Source organism: Ambystoma mexicanum, chromosome 8 (assembly GCF_040938575.1).
Source record: "Ambystoma mexicanum isolate Mex_15411 chromosome 8, UKY_AmexF1_1, whole genome shotgun sequence".
Taxonomy (NCBI): Eukaryota; Metazoa; Chordata; class Amphibia; order Caudata; family Ambystomatidae; genus Ambystoma; species Ambystoma mexicanum.
The window spans coordinates 730246727-730271896 of NC_090929.1; the positions used below are offsets into that span (position 1 = coordinate 730246727).

The 25170-nt window shown below is 45.1% G+C and overlaps 1 protein-coding gene and 1 long non-coding RNA gene across 2 annotated transcripts in view; both read left to right on the top strand.

Annotated features, from left to right (window-relative positions):
* LOC138473664 (uncharacterized) overlaps positions 1-14650 on the top strand; it is a 139774-nt gene extending 125124 nt beyond the window's left edge. Inside the window, exon 3 of the long non-coding RNA XR_011268835.1 lies at positions 14557-14650. This is a non-coding gene — a long non-coding RNA (uncharacterized lncRNA). The remainder of the gene's footprint in view (positions 1-14556) is intronic.
* Positions 1-25170, top strand: part of LOC138472515 (trichohyalin-like) — a 1377820-nt gene that overhangs the window by 1239521 nt on the left and 113129 nt on the right. The window lies entirely within an intron of this gene.

A 25170-nucleotide genomic window follows, 5' to 3' on the forward strand; every position in this document is an offset into this window, starting at 1 on the left:
TATTTCTTGTATGCCTATTCCAAAGACACAGAAAGGAGTCAGAGCCATAATAGGCATGGCTTCATATTGCCGACAATGGATTGGTAATTTTGCGTTAATTGTGAAACCGATGGTGAATTTGACTAGAAGGATGCGGTTATGCCTTTACAGTGGGATGAGGAATGTCAGAAAGCATTTGATCAATTGAAAACTGCATTATGTTCGGCTCCAGTTTTGGGCACGCCGAATTATGAGAAGGTTTTTAGACTGTTTGTGTGTAAAAGTGAAGGATGTGCATTGGCAGTTTTGACTCAGGAACAAGGTAGAAGAAATAGGTAATGCGGCTATTTTTCTTCTGCGCTGGACCCTGTAGCGTGCGCACTACCACGATGTTTGCGATCTGTCGCGGCGGCTGCTGCGTCAGTGAAACAAACGGAAGGGATGGTATTGGGGCATACTTTAATTCTGATGGTGCCACATGCCATAGACATTCTATTAAATAGGACACAGACGCAACACCTCACCTCTGCTAGATTGACAAGATATGAGATTATCTTGTTCGCGCCCCATATCCAAATTATGAGGTGTAGCGCGTTGAATCCTGCAGAATTAATGCCACTGCCCATAAAAGAAATTGGGGAGAATGAATCACCCCCCCACGATTGCTTAATGGTCACTGAGGAAGAAACCAAGGGGAGAGTTGATTTAAGTGATACCCCACAGAAAGAGCCAGATGGAGAGTTATTTTGTGACGGCTCATGTTTTAAATTACCTGACGGCACGAGAACTGCTGCATATGCTATCACTACCCTAGAGAGCGTTGTAGAAAGCAAAAGAATCCCCTACAACTCGGCACAAGCCGCAGAGATAATAGCATTAACCGGAGCCTGCAAGATTTCTGAAAATTTGAATGTGAATATATATACTGATAGTCAGTATGCTTTTGGGATGGTTCATAACTTTGGTCGACTCTGGGCTGAGAGAGGGTTTTTGACATCACATGGTGCCAGAATTCAACATGGCCCTTTGATTGTATGATTGCTGCCTGCACTCACGCTTCCAAAACGCCTAGTAATAGTGAAATGCGAGGCACACAAAAAGGTAACATGCAAAGTAGGAGAGGGAAACACGTTTGCAGAAAGAATTACGAAACAAACTGCCACTGATTTAAATACCAAAATGGTGACGGTTCAGACTGAGGAAGTACCCTGTATGATAGAAAATGGAGTTGCCACTGTCAAAGAAATGCAGGCTGAAGCTACGGCCGATGAAATACAAGGGTGGGCAGAGGGCTCTGCTGAGTTAGATCTGGAAGGTTGTTGGGTGGACAAGGGAACTAGAAACTGGATGTTGCCAAATTCCTATGTGACTGCAATGGTCACAACGGCCCACAGCCCTACCCACATCTGTGCGAAAAAGATAATACAGCACTTATCTACAGTATGGCAGAATGTAAACATAAAGAAGAATGCAGAGAGGTTGGTGCAGAACTGTATCACGTGTTTACAACACAATGTAGGAAAGGGAACAGTGACTCCAATAGGCAGTTTTGGCCCGCCCTCTATGCCTTTTGAGGTGATCCATTTTGATTTCATAGAGATGGAGGGATGCCAAAATTTGAAATATGTCTTAGTGGTGATCTGTGCATTCAGTAAGTGGGTGGAGGCATATCCCTTAAAGGACTGCACAGCAATGAGCACAGCAAAAGTAATGCTTAAAGAATATTTTTCCCGTTTTGGCTTGCCCCGTGTCTTATGGTCAGATAATGGCCCGCATTTTGTGGGTGCAGTGGTGTTACAGATATGTGCGGGTCTTCAGATCGATAAGAGATTCCATAGTTCAAGGCGTCCGAGTTCGGCCGGTCTTGTGGAGAGGCACAATGGGATTCTCAAGGCAAAGATCAGTAAAATATGTGTGGGAAGCAAGTTGAGTTGGGTGGATGCATTACCAATAGCGCTGTTATGCATGCGTATGTCTGTACAGGCTAAAACTGGGCTCTCCCCGTACGAAATCGTAATGGGGAGGCCGGCAAATGTTTGGTGCGCACCTCAGCCAAAACGACTTAGAGAGGTAGAACATCCTGTGTTTAGTACTTATTGTGGCCTTTTAATGTAGAAATTTTGTTTGATTCATCAGCAGGTGCAGGAGGCATTACCAGTGACGTACACCGGTCCGGGGCACGCACTGGAGACTGGGTGCTGCGTAAACATTTTGAAAGAAAGTCATCGTTAGCACCCAGGTGGCGCAGCTCCTATCAAGTACTCTTGGCAACACAGACGGCGATACGGGTGGATGGACAGAAGTCGTGGATCCATGCCACCCATGCCAAAAAGATTCCAACTTCACTGAAAGACTTGCCTGACCCAGATGACCGGAAAGAGACAGCGGTCCCAGAAACAGAAGAAACTGTTGCCAGTAAGCAGCCACCAAATCTGCCCAAACGAGAAGTGAAACTCGAGACAAAGCCTGAGACGACTGCCAAAAAAGGGGAAGGGCAAAGAGTGCCCCAACGTTGCCCAGCAGAAACGATATCACTGTTGGCCGACACGAAATCTGCTTTGCAAATACCAGCAGAAACGAAACGTGTACCCCTTTGGCGCCCACCAGCACTTGCCAGCACGCCAAAGACTGAATCTGCATCACTAGCTCGGCGCACACCAGCACCTGCAGTAGCGCCACAGGCTGACTTTGAGCCTGAATCTGGAAGTGCACCGGCACTGTTCACGGATCACACGATACCAGGATTGAGGCGATACAATTTGCGGCCTCAAAAGACAAAGTGATCCACAGTTTATATCAACCTCTGGTTCTGCTCATGGACAGAGAAGGAACTAGAGGTGTAGAGGAGAGAAGCGTGAGAATTGTGCAAGTCGGACAATTCAAGACTCCCGGCTTCTCGGTGCGATCATAAAAAGTACATGTGTCCTGAACCAGAGTGGACAAGCTGGGCGCACATGGTACTAAAGCAATAAGATAACTGATCAAAGGTCCTCTGAGCAGTATGAGAAAGGACAAGTGATCTTGCCTAAAAATAAATAAGCAAATCCAGGCTATAAAGGACTGGCAGAACTGAACTGTGGCAATTCCGTTGAACTTATTGACATCAGAGCAAGTGCAAGGAAGAGAGACATCCACGACGAACTGTAATAAGGAAGAAGGACGATGAGAAACATGTCGGGACCGGTTCCAGCCTCCTCCTGCACCACTGCTGAGAATGAGTCAATTATAAAGACTGTAAGCTTAAGGAAAACGCATGGTAAAAAGAATTGTATGCTGGCACTGACAATAATTATGTGCTTTATGAGCGTGGTAGCACCAATAACGACAGCCCTAATATTATGGTATGTGGAATCGATACACCCATTAGAAATGTTTTTACCAATAGTTAATATATCCACTACTGAAAGCCCGGTTCAGGTGATTACTTATACCCTGCCCCCAATGGAAGAAAGACACAGGGAATGTTTTGGGAATAACACGTTGTTATTAATTATGAACATGACACATGCAATTCTGAAGAAAACAAATTGCTGGGTATGTGCCCATTTACCACAGCATGCTGGGAAAGGAATAGGTTGGTATGTACAGCCATTACCATTAAGTTCTGCATGTAGTGCATCTTTAAGTGCAATGTTCTATAGGAAATGGAATGAGAGTAGTACGGGTCAATTAGACAGAAACAACATGAATGAGTTTGAGGAAATAATAATGAAGCCTGTGGGTTGTTCCATATTCCATAAAGCACAAGTACTGGCCTCAGAGCCTACGAGGAAAAGTACGCGAAAGATAACCCGACAAAATAGACAGGATAGATTGTCCCCACCAGTTAAAACATCTGTGATGACGTTTCGTGTAAGAACAGACGGGGACAAAGATGCATTTCCCCCTTCTTACACGGTGAATTATAACCCAAGAACTGTCCCTTTTTGTCTAAAAAAGAAAGGCTCCTTTTCAGTCGGAACATTTACTGGGTGCATGAATACAGTGGTATTGAAATGGGAAATAGAACCAGTATATGTGGGAGATCCAGTTTATTTTATATGCGGAGAGAAAGCATATTCCTGGTTGCCCAGAAACTGGGGAGGTACTTGTTACCTAGGTCTACTGTTCCCAGGAGTGTTCCTCTTAGAAACAGCAGACATGGCCAGACTATCCAGAGCTAAAGTCAAAAGGACTAGCGAAGGTGTTTTGATAGCAGCTGACGTAGCAAAATCATTCATTACATTCTTGAGGCAGATAGTGAACTCCTATAATATAAGGCAGCTGTGCAGAATACTAAAAAATACCATAAACACAACGACAGATATACTATTTAACATGACGTTGGAAGAAAGAGGAATCAGGTTAATGACGCTGCAAAATAGAATGGCTCTCGATGTGATCCTGGTTGATCGTGGGGGAATTTGCAAAATAGTGGGATCAGCGTCTTGTGTATATGTAGATGACTATTCCCCTACAATCTTTGAAGCAATAAAGAAAATGCATGTCCTAAGTTCCGAACTCCCTACTGGAGAAGGAAGCTGGGGAATAGGGTCTTGGTTTTGGGGAATACTGCGTTCTTGGGGATGGAAGTTGATTTCGATATTAGTAGTGGTGTTTGGAATATTCATAACGTGCTGTTGTTGCATACACTGCCTACCAATAGTTTGCACTGAGGTAACTAAGGGATGTACTAAGGGATGTATGCATATGATGACAGAAAGAAAACAAACTCATGGTCGGGCTGACCAAGACACAAATGAGATGAAAACAGTAAAAGAATTGATGGCTGTAGATATTGATGAAAATGATGATGTTTACGATAGCATGCAAAATTCAGACATAAGTACTTCAGACTTATCATCATTAGAGGAGGTTTCAATAAATAGATGAGACGTTTGGCATACGGCCAAAGGAGGGTTTGTCAGTCTGGAAAAATGGATACCTCTACTGTGTAACCGCAAACGTATTTTGATGGCCGTGGGCCAACCGTCTCATGCACGATATGACAGAATATAGGTTTGCGAGTTTGCCAATGAACGGCCTTTTTGATGTAACAAGAATCGCCATTTTGTTTTCTAACCATTGCTCATTGCTTTCTGTTCTTATTGTTTCGCAGTACATTTTCTGCTTACACTGCCCGACTGTAAAACATTGTTGTCTGCACGTGAAAGGACAAGGCTGCAGGGCCGCGAGGATAACAAGAGTTCGTTGAAACACAACGTAGGCAGCGCCAGGAAGAATGCCCGGCTCCCTCCCGAATGTAGCCTTGAAGCAGAGCTGCAGGGCATTTAATCATTTTGCAGCTGCCAACCAGTCTCGTTATATGGTAGAATATATTAGAATAAACCAGCTAAAGGCTTGAATTATGCTTGTCTTACGGTCCCCATTTGCTGAGCCCCGTTAGAGCGTGTCGGCTCCCAGGACACGAATAGCACCTCATAGATAGCAAGGTCTGGAATGCAACTCTCCCCCCGTATGTTGCTCGCTTCCAGGAACAGAAGCGCTGTGTTCTGTTCAACAACTGAAAGATGCCTCCTCACTCACAAATTGCCAATTCTTACTAGAATAGATATTTGAAGGTGTCATAGCTGTCGAAAGTGTCCATCATCACACCAAGTTCAAAGAAACCCAATAAAGGGGGGTGTTAAACATGTCATAGCGATTGTTTGATATGCATTTTGTATATATATAACTGATGCACGTAATTCGCTCTCTTGTGTCCCTCGAGGTCTAGAGATACACGTCGTGGGGTGTGAGACCGAGTTGGCCACCTGAGACCTTTGCTTTGCAATAAACCCTAGCTTTGGGAATACAACCTCGTGTCTGATGTATCTATCGTGTGTGGTGACTCGCCTTGTTTCCATAGACGTAAGGGACCCCTATGGGCCCCTTTCAATGAGTGTCCAGCTGGTTCAGCTGAAAAAGTAAAAAGGCTTTTGTCATCTTTGTCATGTCTATAGATTAGTAGACAGATCTAAACTGCTGCATCTGTGGCGGACCAATGGCCCTTTTACAAATGGATCACTAGTGTTGGCAAACCCATGTCGGATAATGGATCTCTAGTGTTGGCAAACCTTTACGGGGTAATGCCGAGTTGTGATTAGGTAAATGCATCACCTAGAGAAAAGTGGCCGTGCAGCCATTTTATAACTGGTGCCCCGTGGTTAGCGAGCCCTTACGGGGTATCAGCTTGAAAAATATCCTAACATCACGTGAGTGGGCCTGGTGGGTAGTGCCCCGCTGCCTGCGTGACTGTTGACAGTGTTTTTTTAGCGTTTGGGAGAGAACCGCTCCTAGGAGGGAGCCGGATTACCTTTGGCTGCTTCCTTCGTTGCAGAGCTGTGCCCGCGGTAGTGTTTTCTGGCCTGTGCATGCGTGTATGTTTGATATATGCGTGTCGCTCGTTACTAGGCGACCTAAGGCTAGACTGCGCATGTGTCTAGGAATAGTGCTGGTTGCTGGTGTATGTGATGCATACCAAAGCGTTGTCAAGGAAATTGTGTAATATACTGAGTGCACCCGAGAACCGTGCATCCAGGAGTTGATGTTGTGCAAGAAGTGCACATACTCAGAGCGTTTGAGCAAGTGATAGCGCTCCTGTAGTGAGGCACGTATTTGTACAGAATGAATCAGCGCCTGAATAAACAAAAACATCTTTCATAAATAGTATTTGGGTACAATTGTTCTAAGCATGGTTCAGACATTAGTCATTCATCAGTGTTCATGGTCACATAACTTAGAAGTCCTCGCCCATACATTAATGCATATTGGATTACAATGCAAATTGATACTGTGTCATATTGGAGAAATTGACATATTGGAAAACCTTCAAGTAATCAAGCCTGTACCATAAGGGCCTACCCGTGAGTGTCATAACTGAGGGGTGACTAACTGTGGCCTCTGGGTGACATGGGTGTTGGTGAACCCCTACTATTAGCAGAACAGGTTCCATTCTATTGAAACATTTTATCAATTTTTCACCGTATCTAAGAGGTGTATCCATTTCTGCTCCAATTTTCTGAGTTCCAGATCCCTATCTCCTCCTCTGGCCTTGGCGTTTATGGTTTGGGTGATGCACCATCGTAGTTCTGTGTGTTTGTGTTTTTCTTTTACAAAATGCGCCACCATAGGTTTGTCCTCGATGGTGTTCTTGAGGCATGATCTGTGCTCACAGATTCTCTGCATCACTTCACGCTTGCTAGTTACATGGGCATTTTATCATTTAGATGCTCCATTTTGTGAGGCAGTTGGAAAAGGTTTTGTACTTGCAAGTGGTGCCCTTGAGTGAAACTTCTTTTTGGTCTTGTGTGAGGTGGCACACTGAACACTTGCTGCATCTGTAATGTCCAACCAAAGGTGGGAGGTGCCATAGAGTGGTTTGATCTGGCTTCTTTGGTTTCTCAGTAGGGTATGTGTGTACTAGATGGTCTCTCAAATGTTTGCTTCTTTTAAATGTGAATCTTGGTGTCTCTGGTGTGAAGGTTTCTGTTTGTATTAGGTTCCAGTTGTTGAGAATCATTTTCCTGATTGTATTACTGACTGGGGTAAATGTGGTCACACACGTCATTTTTTCTTGATGTTGTTCTCTTGGACGTTTCGTCAGGCAATCTGTCCTGTTGGTGTTTCTGGCTGTCTTCCGTGCCTTCCTGATGATGGCTGATGGGTATCCTCTTGCTTTGAGGCGATTCCCTAAATCCCTGCTGTGATGATCATATTCTGGTAACGTGGTACAGTTCCTCCTTATTCTAAGGAACTGACCGTACGGTAGATTTTCTTTTAGGGCGTGTGCATGAAAACTGGTAAATTTCAGTAACGTGTTCTTGTCTGTGGGTTTACGGTACAGAGTTGTGGTGATTGTGCCGTCTTCTGCTCTGATGATGTTGAGGTCCAAAAATGCTATGCTGGTAGTGTCATGGTGCATTGTAAAGTTTATGCAGGTTTCTACGCTGTTGAGCCTGGTATGGAAGTCTTGGAGCTGTGTAGTTGTTCCTCTCCAGATGGTGAAAATATCATCGATATATCGTACCCATCCAATCAATTGATTCCTGTATATGTTGTTATCGCTGTAAACAAACTTGTTTTCCAGATTTTCCATATACAAATTGGCGATGTCCGGTGCAAAAGTGGAGCCCATGCTGGTGCCCCTTGTTTGTTGGTAGAATTATCCCTGCTGTATGGAATAGTTCTCTGTAAGTGGCAGGTGAATACATTCTTGGATGAAGGAGGTGGGTGTTGACACATGTGTTCTTCTGTCTAGATACTCTTTGAGTGTGTTAATACATTGATTTTGCGGAATGCTCGTGTAAAGAGCTTCAACGTTGAAGGTGACGAGAATATCTTATTGTGATGTCTGTATGTTATTGAGGTGGTGTATCATAGCTGTTGTATCCTGGATACATGATTTCATTTTTCTGACACAGGGGCAGAGGAAAATGTCTGTATATATGGACAATGGCTCAAGTAGTGACCCAATGGCGGACACAATTGGTCTTCCTGGTGGCTTAATAACATTTATGTGAATCTTGGGGATGCAATAGAATGCTGGTATGACCGAGTGTTCTTTTATGAGGAAGGCCTTCTCCTCTTCATCAATCCATCCTTGTGTGGTGGCGAAGAGCATGAGACTTTTGATTTCTTCTAAGATACGTGTGGTCGAGTTGGTGTTCAGTTTTTTGTAGAACTGGGTGTCGCTGAGTTGTTTGAGGATTTCTTCTTCATATAGGTCTTTGCCCCAAAGGACTATGCCGCCTCCTTTGTCGGCCGATTTGACTACAAAGAGGTTGTTGGTTTCCAGGTTTCTTAAGGCCTTTCTCTCTGTCTGTGTGAGGTTGTCTCTGTAGTTGTTTTTGGTTTTGAAGATTGTCTCCATTTCTCTTAGGATTTTGTTTTCAAGGGTGAGTATTTCTGGGCAAACCATAGATGTTATGGGGGCGAAGGTAGTTTTGGGCTTTAATCCCAACATAGTATGATCAGTTGTTTTTTCTCCTGTAGAGTTACGGAAGAAATATCGTAGCCGTATTAGCCGTAAAAATTTCCTGATTTTGACCTCAGTGTTGAAACGATCTGCTTTGGTTTTTGGGACAAAGCTGAGTCCTTTGCTTAGGACTTCTGTGTCTTCTGGTGTCGGGACGTGTTTGCTTAAATTGAATATTGGAATCAGCAGGTTTGCTGCTGTGGCTGTGTTGTTCACTGCCATGTTCGCATCCCGTGGTATCCCTGTTGTCGCGGTGTGCCTTGTTTGCCTCGTCCTTGAAAACATTGTTGTTGTCCTCTTGCCTTATTGCCTCCTGTTGATGATGTGGAAGGTCCCGTTGTTTGAGATCCCGAACTGCTGCTGTTTGATGAATTTGAGAATGATACACATTTCCTGGATGGCCTTTGTTGGTTATATGGGCCTCCCCTGGTGGTATTGTTGCTATTTTGCTGTTGGTAGAAACTCTAAAACTCTACCAACAGCAAAATAGCAACAATACCACCAGGGGAGGCCCATATAACCAACAAAGGCCATCCAGGAAATTCGTATCATTCTCAAATTCATCAAACAGCAGCAGTTCGGGTTCTCCACCAAGGGGACCATCCACATCATCAACAGGAGGCAATAAGGCAAGAGGACAACAACAATTCTGTCAAGGACGAGGCAAACAAGGCAGACCGCGCGACAACAGGGATACCACGGGATGCGAACAAAATGCATAGTTATGGTGGACTTACTTAAGTGCTTGTCTTTTGAGTTCTCTATTTTAAGGGCTGTGTTACATTAAATCTGATCACCTTAACTAATGTTTTCCACTGAATTTGAAGGGTTTTGTTATACTATAGTTTTCTCAGGGCACTCTAGCCATGGCCACTGTACATGTTGCACCAATAGTTTTCTTTTGGGCCCACTAGCCATGGCCATTGGCCAGGTCACCATTAATTTGTTACCAAACACTCAAGGCCCCCTGCCCAGTAGATGTAGGCTGTGCAGATGTCAAACCTTTTTTTAAACTCCTTATTGCTGCGATAAATTCACAGTAATCATTTCCCATAACGCTGATTCACGTGATAAAGGGAACAACATCTTGAAATTAATGCACCTTCCCCGTCCTCACAGGGACTCAACATGTGTCCCCTTTCTTTTTTCCAGGTCCCCTGACTCCACTTAATTGCTTTTTGCCTCCCTATCCCTCTCCCATAACCCTCTGTCACTCATCGCTTTGTGTGACGCATATTTTGTCTGAGCATGTCTTGCAGCCTTGCTGCAGCAATCTCACGAGATTCCCGCAGTCTTCCTTAGATAAAGCAAACAATTTTGTAACCGCAACTGGCTCCCCAAACCATCCCCAACTTCACATGGTGTCTTCTTTCCTACTCCCGACCTTTAGCCTGAACTGATTTCTATTGCTATGGGTATTGGTATTTATATAGTATCTACGGCCAGGCCAACTAAGCGCTGTTGTTCAAAACAGTTGATGTTCCCCTGGGAGTGACTACATAAACAGAAGGGTTTTTAGTCTCTCTTTGTAGTTGAGAGAGATGATTATTAGACTCTCTAAGGTCATGAGTGAGTTCATTTCAAAGCTTGATTGCATCCTTTTTCCTCCTCCAAATAACGTAATAACTTTTTATTTTTGGCTTATCGCAGGAATCGCATCGAGAAAAAAAATGAAAAGCCTGTCAGCCTCTCTGTTGCAAAGCACCAAGAACGATATAAATAAACGTTTTAAGGAGCAGGGGGCCCCCCTACTCTGTCGAATATTTTAAAAACTACCAAATGGAATTACCCCAAACTAGTCAAGGAAATTAAGTTAACACTGTGTGCCCAAGTTGTTTCTTATTTGGTCCAAACCAGTGATTTTCATCCTACGTCTGTTCGAAAACTGAGCTTATTCACCATTTGACAATGAATGGGAGTAGAATGTAAAATGTATTGTTTTTTGTTTTCTTATTACCTTTTCATTTTTTAATGAATTGTTCCCAAAACGACTAGTTTGAGAGCTAACTTGTCAAACTTATTGTTTGCAAAATGTCATTCAAATACATCCAGCAAATCAAAGGTTATCAGCAATAGAATATGGGGAAGAAATGCATGCTTTTCATTTCTGAAAAGCACCTCAGCCTCTGCTACAAAACTTCATGGGAGGTAATGTCATGCCTGTGCCACTGGCGCACACATTACCAACCATCATGGACTATTTGGAACTCATTTATCATCATAATACTCTTTGAACAACCCTTATTCACACTTTGGTCCTTAATTTCCATTTGCACGACTTTGATACTTTCTTATTTAATTCAGCTAACTACATGTACCATAATGCACCTTGCTACAGTTATCAATTCCTGGCTATTCCCATTCATCAGTATTGGAACCACAATCCCCAATAGCCCTAGCGATCAGTGCTGCTTCCACCTTCTCAGGACCAGAGAGGGAGGAGGCAGATTACCTTCAGGTGTGCTGCTCCAGGTGCTGCCAATTAGCCTGCCTAAGTACAGGGCAGGGCTGTATTTAAGCAGCTGCCTGCAGGAGCTCAGTCTCTTGCATTAAGAGTTCTCTCAGCACCTTTTTGCTTTGAGCCACGAATTGTATGCTGTTCCTTTTGCTGTATTATCCTGCTTCTGATCCACTGCCCTTTACCAGATCATCTGGGCTCCCTGCCTTGCAGCCTGCTATACTCCTCTGCCTGCAGCCCTGGTCCTCTGGGCTCCCTGCCTCGCTGCCCCGCTCCTCTGGGCTTCCTGCCTTGCAGCCTGCTACACTCCTCTGCCTGCAGCCCTGGTCCTCTGGGATCCCTGCCTCGCTGCCCTGCTCCTCTGGGGTCCCTGCTTCGCTGCCCTGCTCCTCTGGGCTCCCTGCCTCGCTGCCCTGCTCCTCTGGGCTCTCTGTCTGCTGCCTACTACAGCTCTCTGTCCTGCTTATCTGGGCTCCCTGCCTCGCTGCCCTGCTCCTCTGGGCTCGCTCCTTTGCTGCCCTGCTCCTCTGGGCTCTCTGTCCGCAGCCTACTACAGCTCTCTGTCCTGCTCCTTTGGACTCCCTGCCTTGCAGCCTACTACAGTCCTCTGCAGTCCTCAACTGTTTGCCTGCACCTTGTGCCATCCGTTACTCCAGCCCAGCTTCCTTGTTTGCAGCACCCCTGTTTCCTGGCTACTGCTCCCTTACTCTCTTCCTTGTTTGCAACCACCTGTTCTTGATCCCTGTCCTTCTCTTCCTTGAGTCTTTGGTTCTCCCTTAAGTTATCCATTTCAGTTATACTGTTTCTGTACAGACACCCACAGCTGTTGTTCCCAGCCATGAGCATACAGAGTGGGCTCCTGTAATAGAAATCTGTGCAGAAGGCTGGAGTTTCCAAAGGTCTGTGGAACGCTGTTTCCCATTTCTGCATACACCCCAACAGGGAATCCAGTTTGTTTGTACCTTTGTATTCCCTGCCCCTTTTTTGTTCACAGCTAGTGTTACCTATTCTTCTTTCTTGTTGAGCTTCCTGCTGTGTGTGCTTATCTGTCACCTTCCATCAGCACAGCCACCCAAAACCTGCCTGGGTGCCCGGTGCCACTCTTGACAGAGTGCCATCCTTGACAGGTAAATAAAAGTTTTTAGCAGCATGGGGCACCCTCCTCTCTGTCAAATATTTTTAAAAAACAACTGGTCGGGTTTTCCCAAAACCAGTCAAAGAAATTATGCTTTGTGCCCAAGTTTTTTCTTATTTGGTCCAAATTCACCCAGCATTTTTCACACTATGGCTTCCCACAAATTGCACCTTTTCTCTATTGGTAAATAAATGGTAGTAGGCTGAAAACAGTGTTTCTTTGTTTTCTTAATAACCTTTTAATTTTTTTAGCAAATCTTTCCCAGAATTTCCAGTTTGTAGGGGCCCATGGCAAACATTTTGTTTGGAAAATGTCACACAAATCCGTCCAGTGAGTCAAAGGTTATTAGCAACAGACATCTGTGAAAAGTCTATGCACAATGGTTTCACCTTAACTATAGGGTGGTGACCTCTACCCTATACAATATATGTACACATGGTGTTCTTTAAGCGTGAACAAGTGCTTGGTGGGGCACTAAACGCGTATCTGGCTGCACTCTTGCACAAATATCTGTTCTTTATTAAAAAGCTTCTATAACAGATTACTTTGTATTTCTGTTATTTTTCATTCATTTCCTGCTGCCTATCTTTATTTCTATTTAATTTAATTTAATAATAATGTGATACAGTTTAGAATATAAACTTTACACATATGTATATTAAAGAATAAAATACAGATATAAAACATCAATAAGATAAAATCAAACAATATTAAATAGACAAAAATAAACAAGCCAAAATCAAACGGGACAAGGGGAGACATATGTTTCTAGTTCAAGACAAGTTGTTCTTATGGTCCAATTATCAATGATGTATCTAGTTAATTTGTCATTGTGTAGTCATATTACTTAGGATTTACACTAATCAGTGTCTCCCCTTTCCTGGTCTAAAGAGCTGTATATACTTTCAGCTAATTTCATTAGATTAAAAGTCAAAAAATGCATAGACCTAATAAAAGGAAGCAGTCTTTTAGAACTTGTGATATATACTTTAGGTCTGCCTAGTCCTATTTCTATTTATATATACACACATCAGAGAATTGAACATATAGTTAAATATCCTACATTTTTACTATCTGTCCCTCATTGTAATTATTTAAAATGGCAAATGAATGGCCATTTTGTAAACGGGATGAACCGTCACACCCATGTCTTAATGGCTTGCTCCTAATTCACACTAAAAGGCTACTTCTGTAACTGCTTATTGCCAATCAGGGGGGCACAATGAAGACATCAGGGAGTGTAGTGCCAACACTGCTGTCTACACTAGTGAGTAATGAGCATAGGCATAGCTCTCAACCATTTATGTCGCAAAGGTGGGTGAAAACACCCGATTTTATTTTTGGCGGGTGAGAGGCCCATTGAAATTATTGGCCGTGCAGGAGGCTTGGCGGGTGAGTCAGCTGTTTACAAGGCGGGTGACACCCGCCAAAAGCGTATGAGTTGAGAGCTATGGCATAGGACGCTGTATACCTCACCCAGCACATAACAGTGAAGTGCATGGTGTTAGGTAAAAGCTGCACCTATCTGCTGCACTGGTGCACACTAAGTGTGCAACTACACAGGATAGCAGTTGACATACTATGAAAGAGGGGTATCCTGTCCTACTTCTCCGTAATGCTGTATTTGGCATCTCCACCCTTTAAAGAGGTGCATTAGGGCCTGCTCAGGTGTGGTTACCAGGAACTCCCCCATCAAGGCAGTTGCTCTGAGCTTTTAGTGCCCAATTGAAAGTCTGGAGAGTTTTTGTTCAAGTTCTGATACCACCTTGAGGATTAATCTTGCTCATATTCTGAGAGTACAACATTGTTTTATTTTGTGCTGAGTATCTCTGAGTGTTTCAGGCCATTTGATATGTAACCATTGCAGGTTGTACCAGAAGGAGTCAGTAATAGCTTTGAATCACTTAATGAGCATTTCCAATTAGCACATCAGAAGGAACCACTCAAGCATAAATATTTCAGTTCCTGGGCACACACACTGACATGGCCTTCGGCTTTGACATATCTGCATTATCTCTTTTTTTGTAGAATCACAATGACCAGTTACTGGAGAGCTAAACTGCACCAAGAACCATCGTCACATGACTTGAACCTAGAATTGGAGAGGAAAGACAAAGAACTAAACATGGTAAATTCCTTTTGCTTTTTAAATTAAAGAAAGTATCTTAAAAAATGTGTGAACTGTGTCATCACTTTCATATATTGCTCTGAATGGGCTTTCTTCACTTTGTCAGAGCTCCTGCACATCGCTTGACAACACTGCTCATGTTCCTCACAGAAATCTGCACTCGCTGCAGGGGGGAGAGATGAATCGCACCAGATCCTTCAGCGAACCACCAATAAGTAGTGCAATGCATGACAGGGAAATAGGAGCAAGGCCAAAGGTCATAAAATTCCTTTCTAAAGCAAAGCGCAATTCAGAATCCAGTGCAGAGGCTCATATGGACATACACCCAAGCAGCATATCGCCCCTCAATGGCAAAGCTGAAAAACAGTCAAAGGCCAACAGATTCTGCATTGGTATATCACCCAGCAAAAGAAAGTGCAGGAACAAGTTAAGTGCAGAGCCTGATCTGGACAAGAACGCTAGTGGCATATCACCCCTTAATGGAAAAGCTGAAGAGGAGTCAGAGGCCAGCAGATTCTGTTTTGGCATATCACCCGACAAAAGAAAACGCAGGAATGAGTTAAGTGCAAAACCTAAAATCAACATACAGTCTGGCAGCATATCCTGCATAAATGGGGATGCTGAAGAAGAGTCACAGGACGATGGATTGTCCACTGGTACACATCTCACACATGAGCCTCAGGTCACCAGAACCAGGTGAGTGAAATTAGATTTCAGTCAAACTGAATGGTGGGAGAATTTGGCAAAAGTGAGAGAAACCAAACACTGTGGTTCATTTCAGCAATGCAGAGTATGACCCAGTCAAAGCAGGAAGGAGGGTATTTATTGCATAGCAGGTATGTATTGACCATAACATTAAACGAGGATTAGATTATACTAGGCTGTCCTAAACAGAAATCCCAAACACTGTTTTTTTTAACATGAAATCCATTGGAACTACAGAGCCAGAAACAATGACATTTTAATTAAACCAAATAGAACTCCTTTTAGAAGCTGCAGAAAGATAACTAAGTAGCTCTTTATTGTTCGCAGAAGTTCTACAACAAAACATTGTCTCATTTTCATCAATGATTCTTAGGAATTCATGTTCCACATCCGCCCGTATTTATTTATTTATGCTGTATGTAGGAGGAATGGATTTAGTTATATTGTCAGTTCCATGTACAGAATAAAACATGACAGGCCTACCTCTCAAAAACTACCTTTTTATAGGAGGTCATTGGGCCTCATTATGACTTTTCCAGTGCAAAACTAACGTGCTGGCATTACCGCATACCGGCACGTTTCTGCACCAGCAAAGTTTTCTGGTGGGGCACCCGATTTACCTCCAGCTAAGAGCTCGAGGTAAGTCAGGCGCCTTACCGGAAAATGGCCCAGAAACTGGAATTTAGGGTTGAGGACCAGTCCTTCTGCGACCATATTGATGTTTCGCCAATTTCAGGCAACCATCTCATGTGTGAAGGTGCTTAAATCTGGGGAAATGGGTTGGGTGTCCAAATGTTATTTAGCCAGTCATGTTCGGAGGGTCCTAACAGGTAACTATGCAAAACCTGGTTCAGATTGGTGAAACAGTGAGAAATTGTATAAGGAACAACTCTTTGCCAAGCCACAAACCAAAAAAATCAGAGTTTTGCTGAAACCTGGGGATGTAGCCAGTAATGTCCGGAGGGTCTTAACAGGTAACTATGCAAAACGTGGTGTAGATTGGTGAAACAATGTGGAATTGTTTAAGGAATAACGCTTTGCCTCAAATCCCGCCACCCACACATTTTCACTTTTATAAATATAGATAGATAGATGTAGTGCAGATCAGCTCCAGCACGGGAATCCTTTTTTCTCTAGTTATATATGTAAATTAGGGTTACCACCTCCAGCTGAAGCTGTCCATGGAGGTTTATTTTTGCCATGTTTACAGCTGTCATTGTTCATTAGTTCTTGCAGTTTTTGTGAAAAGCACTGGTAAACTATTGCGGCCCAGGAAGTTATCAAAACTACCCATTGTGACAAATCCACGGATGCCGCCCCTTCTTCCCTAGGGGGAGCCCTTTCCCATGAGGCTAGGGATGTGAGGCTGCTACCTGATAGTCCCCCTGCGGGTGGCACTCATAGGGGGGATCTCATGGACAGGGATCACCCTATGGGACTAGGTATGATTGCCCCATAGAACGCAGTATGCGAAAACATATCCCAACCTCCCTCCTCTTCCCACCCTATACGGGGTCCCATAATCCCACGCACATCCATGTACCTGTGTTGGGTAGAGGATTTGTCCCCCCTAGAAAGTAATGAGACGACAAAGAGTAGGGACTACCTATGCGAGTCTTGTGTGGAAACTGGGACGAAGAAGAGTACAAGTAACCCAGTTGAGAACATCAATACTGAGATGAAGAATAGGCACAGAGTAATGAAGAATACTCTGAGGCACCAAGATCAACATTTTATTTATTCATTTATATATTTATTGTTCACTTGTTAGACGCTTATACAGGAAGCAAATACTGTTTCAAAGTGCCCACAGGGCAACAGGGAGGGGACAGGGGATGATAGACAATGTAATTACAACAATGTTAAAAATGTAAACACAATAATATAAGAAGAGACAATGGGTAGGGGAAGACAAACCTACCATGCCTTGTGAATGTTCAGAACATGCAAGTTCAGAGGGGAGAGGCGTATGGGATAGGTGCTTTGGTGCTCATGGAGAGCAGCAGGTGAAGTGCTATGAAGAAAGGTAAGTGCAACATCCAGTGGTGGAGGGTGAGCCAAGGTAAGTGCAGGGGATAGACAGTAGCTGGGATGATACGATGTGGGAGGTCAGGGCCTCAAGGATGCATAAGGACCCTGCACACCAATCAAGCTACTGTGCGATTATCAGGGGAGCGAGGGAGGGAAGGAAGAGGTAAAGAAGAAGGTCTTGAGGCTTTTCCGGGAACTGAAGGAGGTCCTGCTCAAGACGAAGAGGGAGGGGGGAAGCTGTTCCAAAGAAGGGAGCCCGCTAGTCAGTACGGACAATCTGTAAATCATTGGAAGATAAACAGGGAAGAAGAACTAAGGAAAAGGATAAGCCCTCCATTGAGGAGAATTGAGAAAGGAGGCTGTGTCGCGCAAGAGGGAACAGAAGCCCGGGACGCAAGAGCACCTGAAGGGGTGGTCTTTCTTGGTCTGCAAGCAGGGAGGCCGGTGGGCTGGAAGGAATGCAAGCCAGGTGGAAGAAAGCCACTGAGCTGTGCATATGTGGAGAGAGCCTCCAGCTACCCAGCCCTCTCTGCTGCAGAGCAGCTGCAACTATGGGAACCCTGCAAGAGGGAGATAGAGTGCAGGAGAACGAACAAGCAGAAGAAGCCCCCTGTACAGGCAGAGAAATCAGGTGGATGGAAACCACAGAACCGTGAGGACATGGAGGGAGCCTCCAGCTACCCACCCCTCACCACAGTGGAGCCGTTGCAGCCAGAAAGTAGCCTGTGATAGAGAGAGAACGCAGGAGACTGAACGGAGCAGAATAAGCACTCTCTGCGTGCAGACAAATCAAGTGGAAGAAAACCACTGAACCTTGTGGACGTGGAGAGAGCCTACAGCTGCCCTGCCCTCAACGCTGCGGAGTCGCCGTAGCCAAGGAGGAGCACCAGGGTCTGGGACACATTTAGAAACACAGAGATTGCCTTAAATAAAGGGAGCCAAGTAAATACTTGGCAGGGCATAGAACCAGGTATATCAGAGATAACGTGTAAAGAGTCGAGAGGGGTCTGGGACCCACCACCAAGGGAGAAGGAGATCACTAACTTCTTGTTCGTCACAGTCCCTGTTAAGTTAGTGAACCAGGGCTTCTACACAAAACCTCTGTTGTGAACACTGAAGGGAAGGGCCAGGGGAAGGAAGTTGTTTCCCTGGCACTGTGAGAAACCTTAGAAAGACCAGGGGAAGAAAGTCATTCCCCCTGACATTGTGGATACTGCAAGAAACGTGAGAAGGGCCTTGGGAAGTTAGTGAACCAGTGCTGCTACACAAAACCTCTGTTGTGAACAATGAAGCGAAGGGCCAGGGGAAGGGAGTTATTTCCCTGAGGAGAAACCTGAAAAAGACCCAGGGGAAGGGAATCATTCCCAGTGGCACTGTGACTTTGAAAGCAGGACTATATTTGGCGGACTGGTGAGCCAAGTTGGTCCAACCATAGGAAAGGGATTCATTCCCCTTAAATTGAGTAAACTCTGACCAAGAGCCCAAGAGAAACCTGGGGAAGGAAGTCATTCCCCCAGTCTTCGTGAACTGTAGAAAACTGGAACTTTCTGTTTTATCTACAAAAGGGACTGCAACCTGGGGAACGGAAACATTCACTGAGGATATAGTCCCTCCACATACCCAGCAACATATACCGCTCTCTGTAGAAAGAGAGGCAGTCTTCTGCATTAAGAAAACTCACCAAGGGAATGAAATGGGTTTTGGCACAGGACAGTGCACTTTTTATTTACGGACATTCAGACCGATCCTCAGTATTTAGTTGAGGCAGGGAAACCGCTCTTGGAGTTAGGGAAACTTAGAGTTTTCTCTTTTATTTGACTACAAGTAAAGGTCTTTGCCAAAAAACATGCTACCTGTGTGTCAGTCCCCTCCTTACACACCCTTACACCACAAACTGATTATTATTCCAGGAGTGTTACCTATCCTGTCCCTCTAACCACAGTGGACACCACCATTATGACCACACCTTAAACCCAGTACATAAGGCATGTATCACAACCTAGATACTCCCAGGAAGAAGAGCAAAAGGACAAAGGTTAGTGAACCAAGTGACATCAGGGCAACATTATAGTGATGTAGTGATGCATATCTGTTGCTTGAGAAACAACTGATGGAGGCTTTTTTTGCTTGCTTTTTTGTGAATGTTTTATCACAGAATGCAGGGGGAGATGCCTGTGCCCCCTACCTTACCCTCCCCCACACAACACCCTACACCAACCAATATTGCTTAGCCCCAACCCACCACCTACATTTTGGTGGTAACATTAGAGAAAAAAACTAGTAAAAAGAATTCTAGCAGCTTTTGTTAGAGAAATGGATCACATTCCCATTCTAGAAAATGTAAAAACACTACAACTCTGTATGCCAGATCGAGGGCAGTAAGTGCAAGCCTAGATGAGTTAAACGCGGATGATGTTACCAATGAAGGTCAGGGTGCAACCAGACTAGTAGAATAGTACAACAGAAAATGTACAATGATGACCACTGTGATACATTTCTAGACCTGGTACTGGGCGTGGAGGGTAGAGTGATTTCAGTGGTTAGGTGCCAACACCAGCAGGGTGATGCTAGATTTTGAAGAGGTTGCCCATTGCATGTGCGTTCTCATTTTCTTCATTCGACCCCATTATCTCTGAAGACTTGATCATGGCTGATTCCAAAATGAATGCTTCCTCACTGCAAATCACCACTGCCCTGCTATCACAGTCCAACAAAGAATAATCATGTTAGGCGTTGCCTTAACCACCCTCTTCAACTGCTCCTTCTTCAACAGTGAAGTCCCTCCTGACCTTGAGAAAACCACGATTGTGCCACTCTTGAAAAAATCATCTGAGGATCCTTCATGGCTGTCAAATTATTACCCAATCCCAAACAATCCGTTTATGGTCAAGATCTTTGAAAAATGGCCATTCATAGATGACTGTGAAAATGAATGCATCTAACAGTTCCCAAATGCACATAGCATAGAATCCACTCTGCTATTCTTACAAATTGGATTCTGCCCTGCAGGAGTACAAGGATAAGTAGAGGCATATATTGCCACTCAGCTCTCGCACTGCTACAAAACTAGACCAATTACAATCATAAAGGTAATACATGCACAATTAAAAGATATACCTGCTCCAACTGCTTGAGTGGGGTGTTTGAAGATCGCAATTTGAAGGCTCTTTCAGGATCAGGTCAATTTCTGATGAAGATCTACAGCGAAGATGGTAGCGGTACAAAGAGGCAATTTGAAGGTGGCGGGTGCAACAATGAGCTTCAGGTTTGAGCCGGGGCAGCGACAGGCGCAGCTGGTGCATTCAGCAGTTCCGGAGCAGCAGTCAGGTGGTTCTTGATGGGGAGCAGTGTTGAGCTGAGTTCGAACAGGGGCTTGCTGCATTTCGAATGTATTGAGAAGGGCGAATCATAAGGGTGACTGGGTCAGTTTGACAAATGGTTTGACTAAGAAGATGCTGGAGACTTGATGCGTGCTTCCACTGGATCAGTTTGATCGAGCACTTGAGGAGCTGTGGTTCGCAAGGGCCACCAGGGTCAGTTCATTGGTCTGTTAGATGATGAAAATGCTGGAGACTGGATATGTAGTTTAGTTTTAGAAGGTCGATGCAGCGCTTGATGATCAGGACTCGATGGATCAATAGAGTCGGTTCGACTGACAGTGGTAATGGGCAGCAAAGATGCTGGTGGTTCGAGTGCAATTCGAAGGCAGCAGAAGCAATGATGAGCATGTTGTTCGAGCTGAGGCAATGACAATCTCAGCTTGCGCAGTGAGGCGGTGAACAGGTTTGAACATGTAAGACAGTGGTTCGAGGAGGAAGAGTGTGAACAGCAGCTCCAAAGGCTTTTGTGGGTTTGAAGGTATTGAACAGGAATGAATCATGGCTGAAATTGATTCAGTGGTAATAATGCAGGTTTACTGGCTGTATTGGTCCTCTGGTTGCTGCGAGTCCCAATCCCGGGGCCCAGGATACGTTTTTGTCTTTGTTCTTGTTGTGCCAAGCAGTAGGGAGGATGGTCCACAACTGCAGGAATCCTACAACGTGGTGTGGTCCTGGGTACTGTTCTGGCTGGCAGAGAGGCAGGTTGTGTCCCAGCAGGAGGTCATCCTCTATGGTCCCAGGGCATGGTTAGGGGACAACGCTCATCCCTGCCTTGGACACTCAGTCTTCACCTCACTGGCAGAGTACTTTGGCGGGATAAACTGCTCCTAACAGAGGACCTATGAATTCTTCCTCAGGTTTATGTTCAAGAGTGAATCTGTGAAGTTGTCGGAGACTCCTACTTTTAATGGTAAAGGTCTGCAGGCAATTCGACTAAAGCTAGCTTGCTAGTGTTCCATTCCCTATAAGAGGACATTTCCCTTCTGACATCACACCCAAAGTGCTTTACTCTAGAGGAAGTGGAATGGACAGGAAGGAGAGAGAGTGGCCAAGAGAAAGAAGATGATGGAAGTCTTCCTCCACTATACATAGCCCTCCTGTCTACTCGAACACCACCCCCTTCTCTTCTCACTAGTATCAAAGGCTTTAGAAATATAGCACCCTGTTGCAAAGCTACTCCCTTTGAACGGGTGTGCTCCTTTGATGCATGGGCCTATGAGAGCTGCCTGTTTTGCATCAGTCTTTGGGGAGGGCATAACCTACCCTCACAGTAGGGATTTTATGGTATACTAGTTTGATTTCATGTCTAAAACACCTATTGTTTATTTGCATTCAATTCATACTTCATTTTCATTCAAGGTTTTTACAGCCAGAAGCATAAGTCTTACACTCCCCAGAATGCTTTGTCTTACATTTTGAATCAAAGTTCAAGTAATTCAATAGGTTGATATTGACACCAATGATCTCTATTGAAATATAACCTTTAACTGCTTCAATTGCATTTATTAGTTTATCACCTCAGATATCTCTGAAATTAAAACACAGCACCATGTCTCCAAACTGTAGATGTTTAAAAATCATGAGTTATGTCCATTAGTGTTGAATTGTCCTTACATAATTAAATGAGATAGTATTCAAATAAAGTGCTGCACACACTCACTGTTTCAAATAGCCTGCAATGTTCTACTATGAAATATCTCTTGTTCCACATGATTTTAGTCACATCTGATTGGGCTGGATTGTTCTCTTGTCTGTCCCAAGGCTTCAATATTGTCCGTCTCGACAAAAGCTACGAGTTCCCGTTTCAAGGCCTCTCCTTTTGCAACCTCTGTTCGTACTTCAAAGGAACAGGCTGTACATATGAAATTGTTCCACTCACCTGCCGACCTCTGATTTTTTCTTCAGAGACCGTGAATACCTTTCATGGGATTTCCAGTCCCAGCCTTCTTTCTCTGACAGTCCAGAGAGTTTTCCAGCAGGAGCCAGCTTCTCACATAAGTGTGGACCCTGTCTTTAAAAAAGCTGCTCTTTCGAATGCAATCTCTTCACAGTCTAACCACCGCCCATTTCACGTCTCGAATGAAGGACTCTTCTACCCCTCTGAGGGCTCATTTAATCAATCTTTTTTTATTTGTAAGGGTGCATAAGGAGGAGACAAACACACAGGTGTCATGGTGGCATGGTTGGTGGCGTAAACCTGTATTATAAATTGAAAACCTACCTCCCCCTAACTCTAAGAGGGGTTTCCCTACCTCAACTAAAATACTAAGGCCCTCATTACGACCCTGGCGGAAAGTAACTGACCTGACCGCCATAGCGTAAATAGCGTTTCCGCCATTGCACGACGGAGTAAAGTGCGGCTAATTCTGACCCATCGGGCACGAGCACTAAGCCATGGCGGAAGTGCAAAGTCCGCGATGGCGGAAATGTCCCCAAAACGCCCCTCACTGCCGTCGTACGGCGCCCTAGGTGCAATTCCGCCACCCATCATAGCAGTCACCGTAATGAGCGGCAATCGGAAAATACGGTGACCGTAAATATACGGAAACGGAAGTAAAAACATGGTCCCGGAACGGGAAACAGCACGCCGTACACCTATAAAATCAGAATTCCCACACAACCATTAAAAATCCTACCCTGAGACACATCCCAACCCGAAATCTACCCTAGTGAAAACAACAAAAATGGGAAAAGTAGCGAAAAAAGCGTGCGACCGCAAGCGGCAGGTCCACTTCTCCCATGAGGAACTCACCGTGCTCACAGAGACCCTCCAGGAGAATGCTGCTGTCGTCTTCTCGACGCAAATGACCAGGACGGCACTTGCGAACAAGAAGGCCATATGGGCCCTGGTGGCACAGCGGGTAAGTGCGGTGGGGACCGCACCCCGCAACCCACAGCAATGCAGAAAGCGATGGGACGACTTGCGGATACGCGTACGGAGCATACTATCAGCCAACCGTAACATTGCCACAGCTACCGGGGGAGGATCGGAATCACCCATCAAGTTGACCCCCTGGGAAGAAATCTGTGCCTCCACCATTGGAATGGAGAGTATAGAGGGAGTCGGAGGGATGGAGAAAGGAGTGCAGACATCCGAAGAATCAGGTAGGTGGGCCAAATAAAACAATGCTAAATCCACAATGTCCAATCATGTGAAGTACCATGTGTCCACATAGTGCAACAGAAACACATGTCCAGGACAACGTCCACATACATTGGCCTGATAGCGCACTTTAAAAGTCACAATAAATACATAAATAATTAAAAATCCTAAAAACACCCTCTACACGTGCAGCATGCACACCCTAACTGCAGGCTGCAAAACAACTGCATCCTCAATCCACACAAAAATGAAACCACCTCCAAGGCCCTGACCCAAATCACCCTCAGGTACCACCCCAATGCATGTGATACATTGCCATTCCAATTTCCACAGACCCATTAATAACGCTCGCCCTCCTTTACTCCACCACAGGGTCCGATTCAAACGACGAGCTCCAGGACACCCCTACCAGCACACCTGCAAAGAGGGCCAAGACCAACGGCCAAAGACCCTCCACCTCAGCTGCACGGATCAAGACACGGCAGCAGCACAAATCAAGTGGCAGCACACAGGAGGGGACTTCAACAGGCACCCCAGCAGCCAGCATGCCCACAACAGCACCACCACAGGTCCCCCCAATGGATGCCACAGAAGGCACTGCTTCTGGTGGCAGCAGCACCATAGGTGACACTGCATTAATGGAAGCATGCTCCGACACAGAAAACGATGCTGTCGATGTAGGATCCATCCATGACCTGTCTCAATCCCCCTGTTTGTTCCATCCCGTACACCATGAGGATACCACGCAGGGGCACCCACAAGACGACGACTGGCCATCCCCCACAAGCCCTGTGGCAAGGCAACATGAGGTGATCAGCTCCTCTGTGACACCACCGCAAATGGGCATGGCCCAGCAGAGGCAACAGTCCCTCGACCAGGTGATCGTGCAACAGCAGCAACTGGCCACGCTCCTCAAGGAGCATGCTGATGAATGTGGGGGTACTAAGGCAGCCATAGAAACATCTACTGAGACACTTAGGGCAGAAATTGAGAGAAGTACAGAGACACTAAGGGCACAAATGGAGAGAAGCACCGAGAGCCTGAGGGTACAAATGGAGAGAAGCACCGAGAGCCTGAGAGTACAAATGGAGAGAAGCACCGAGAGCCTGAGGGGGGAACTGCATGCGACGTCCAAAGACGTATGTGCTGAACTTGCCGCTGTGCGCCGTGTGCTCACTGAGCTCTCACAAACCCTTAGGGACATGCATGGACGTGAGCAGGCAGAGACATCATCCGTTGCAAGTTCCGTCCAGGGCAGCCCCCAATGTACATCTGGGAGGAACCTGCGCTCCACA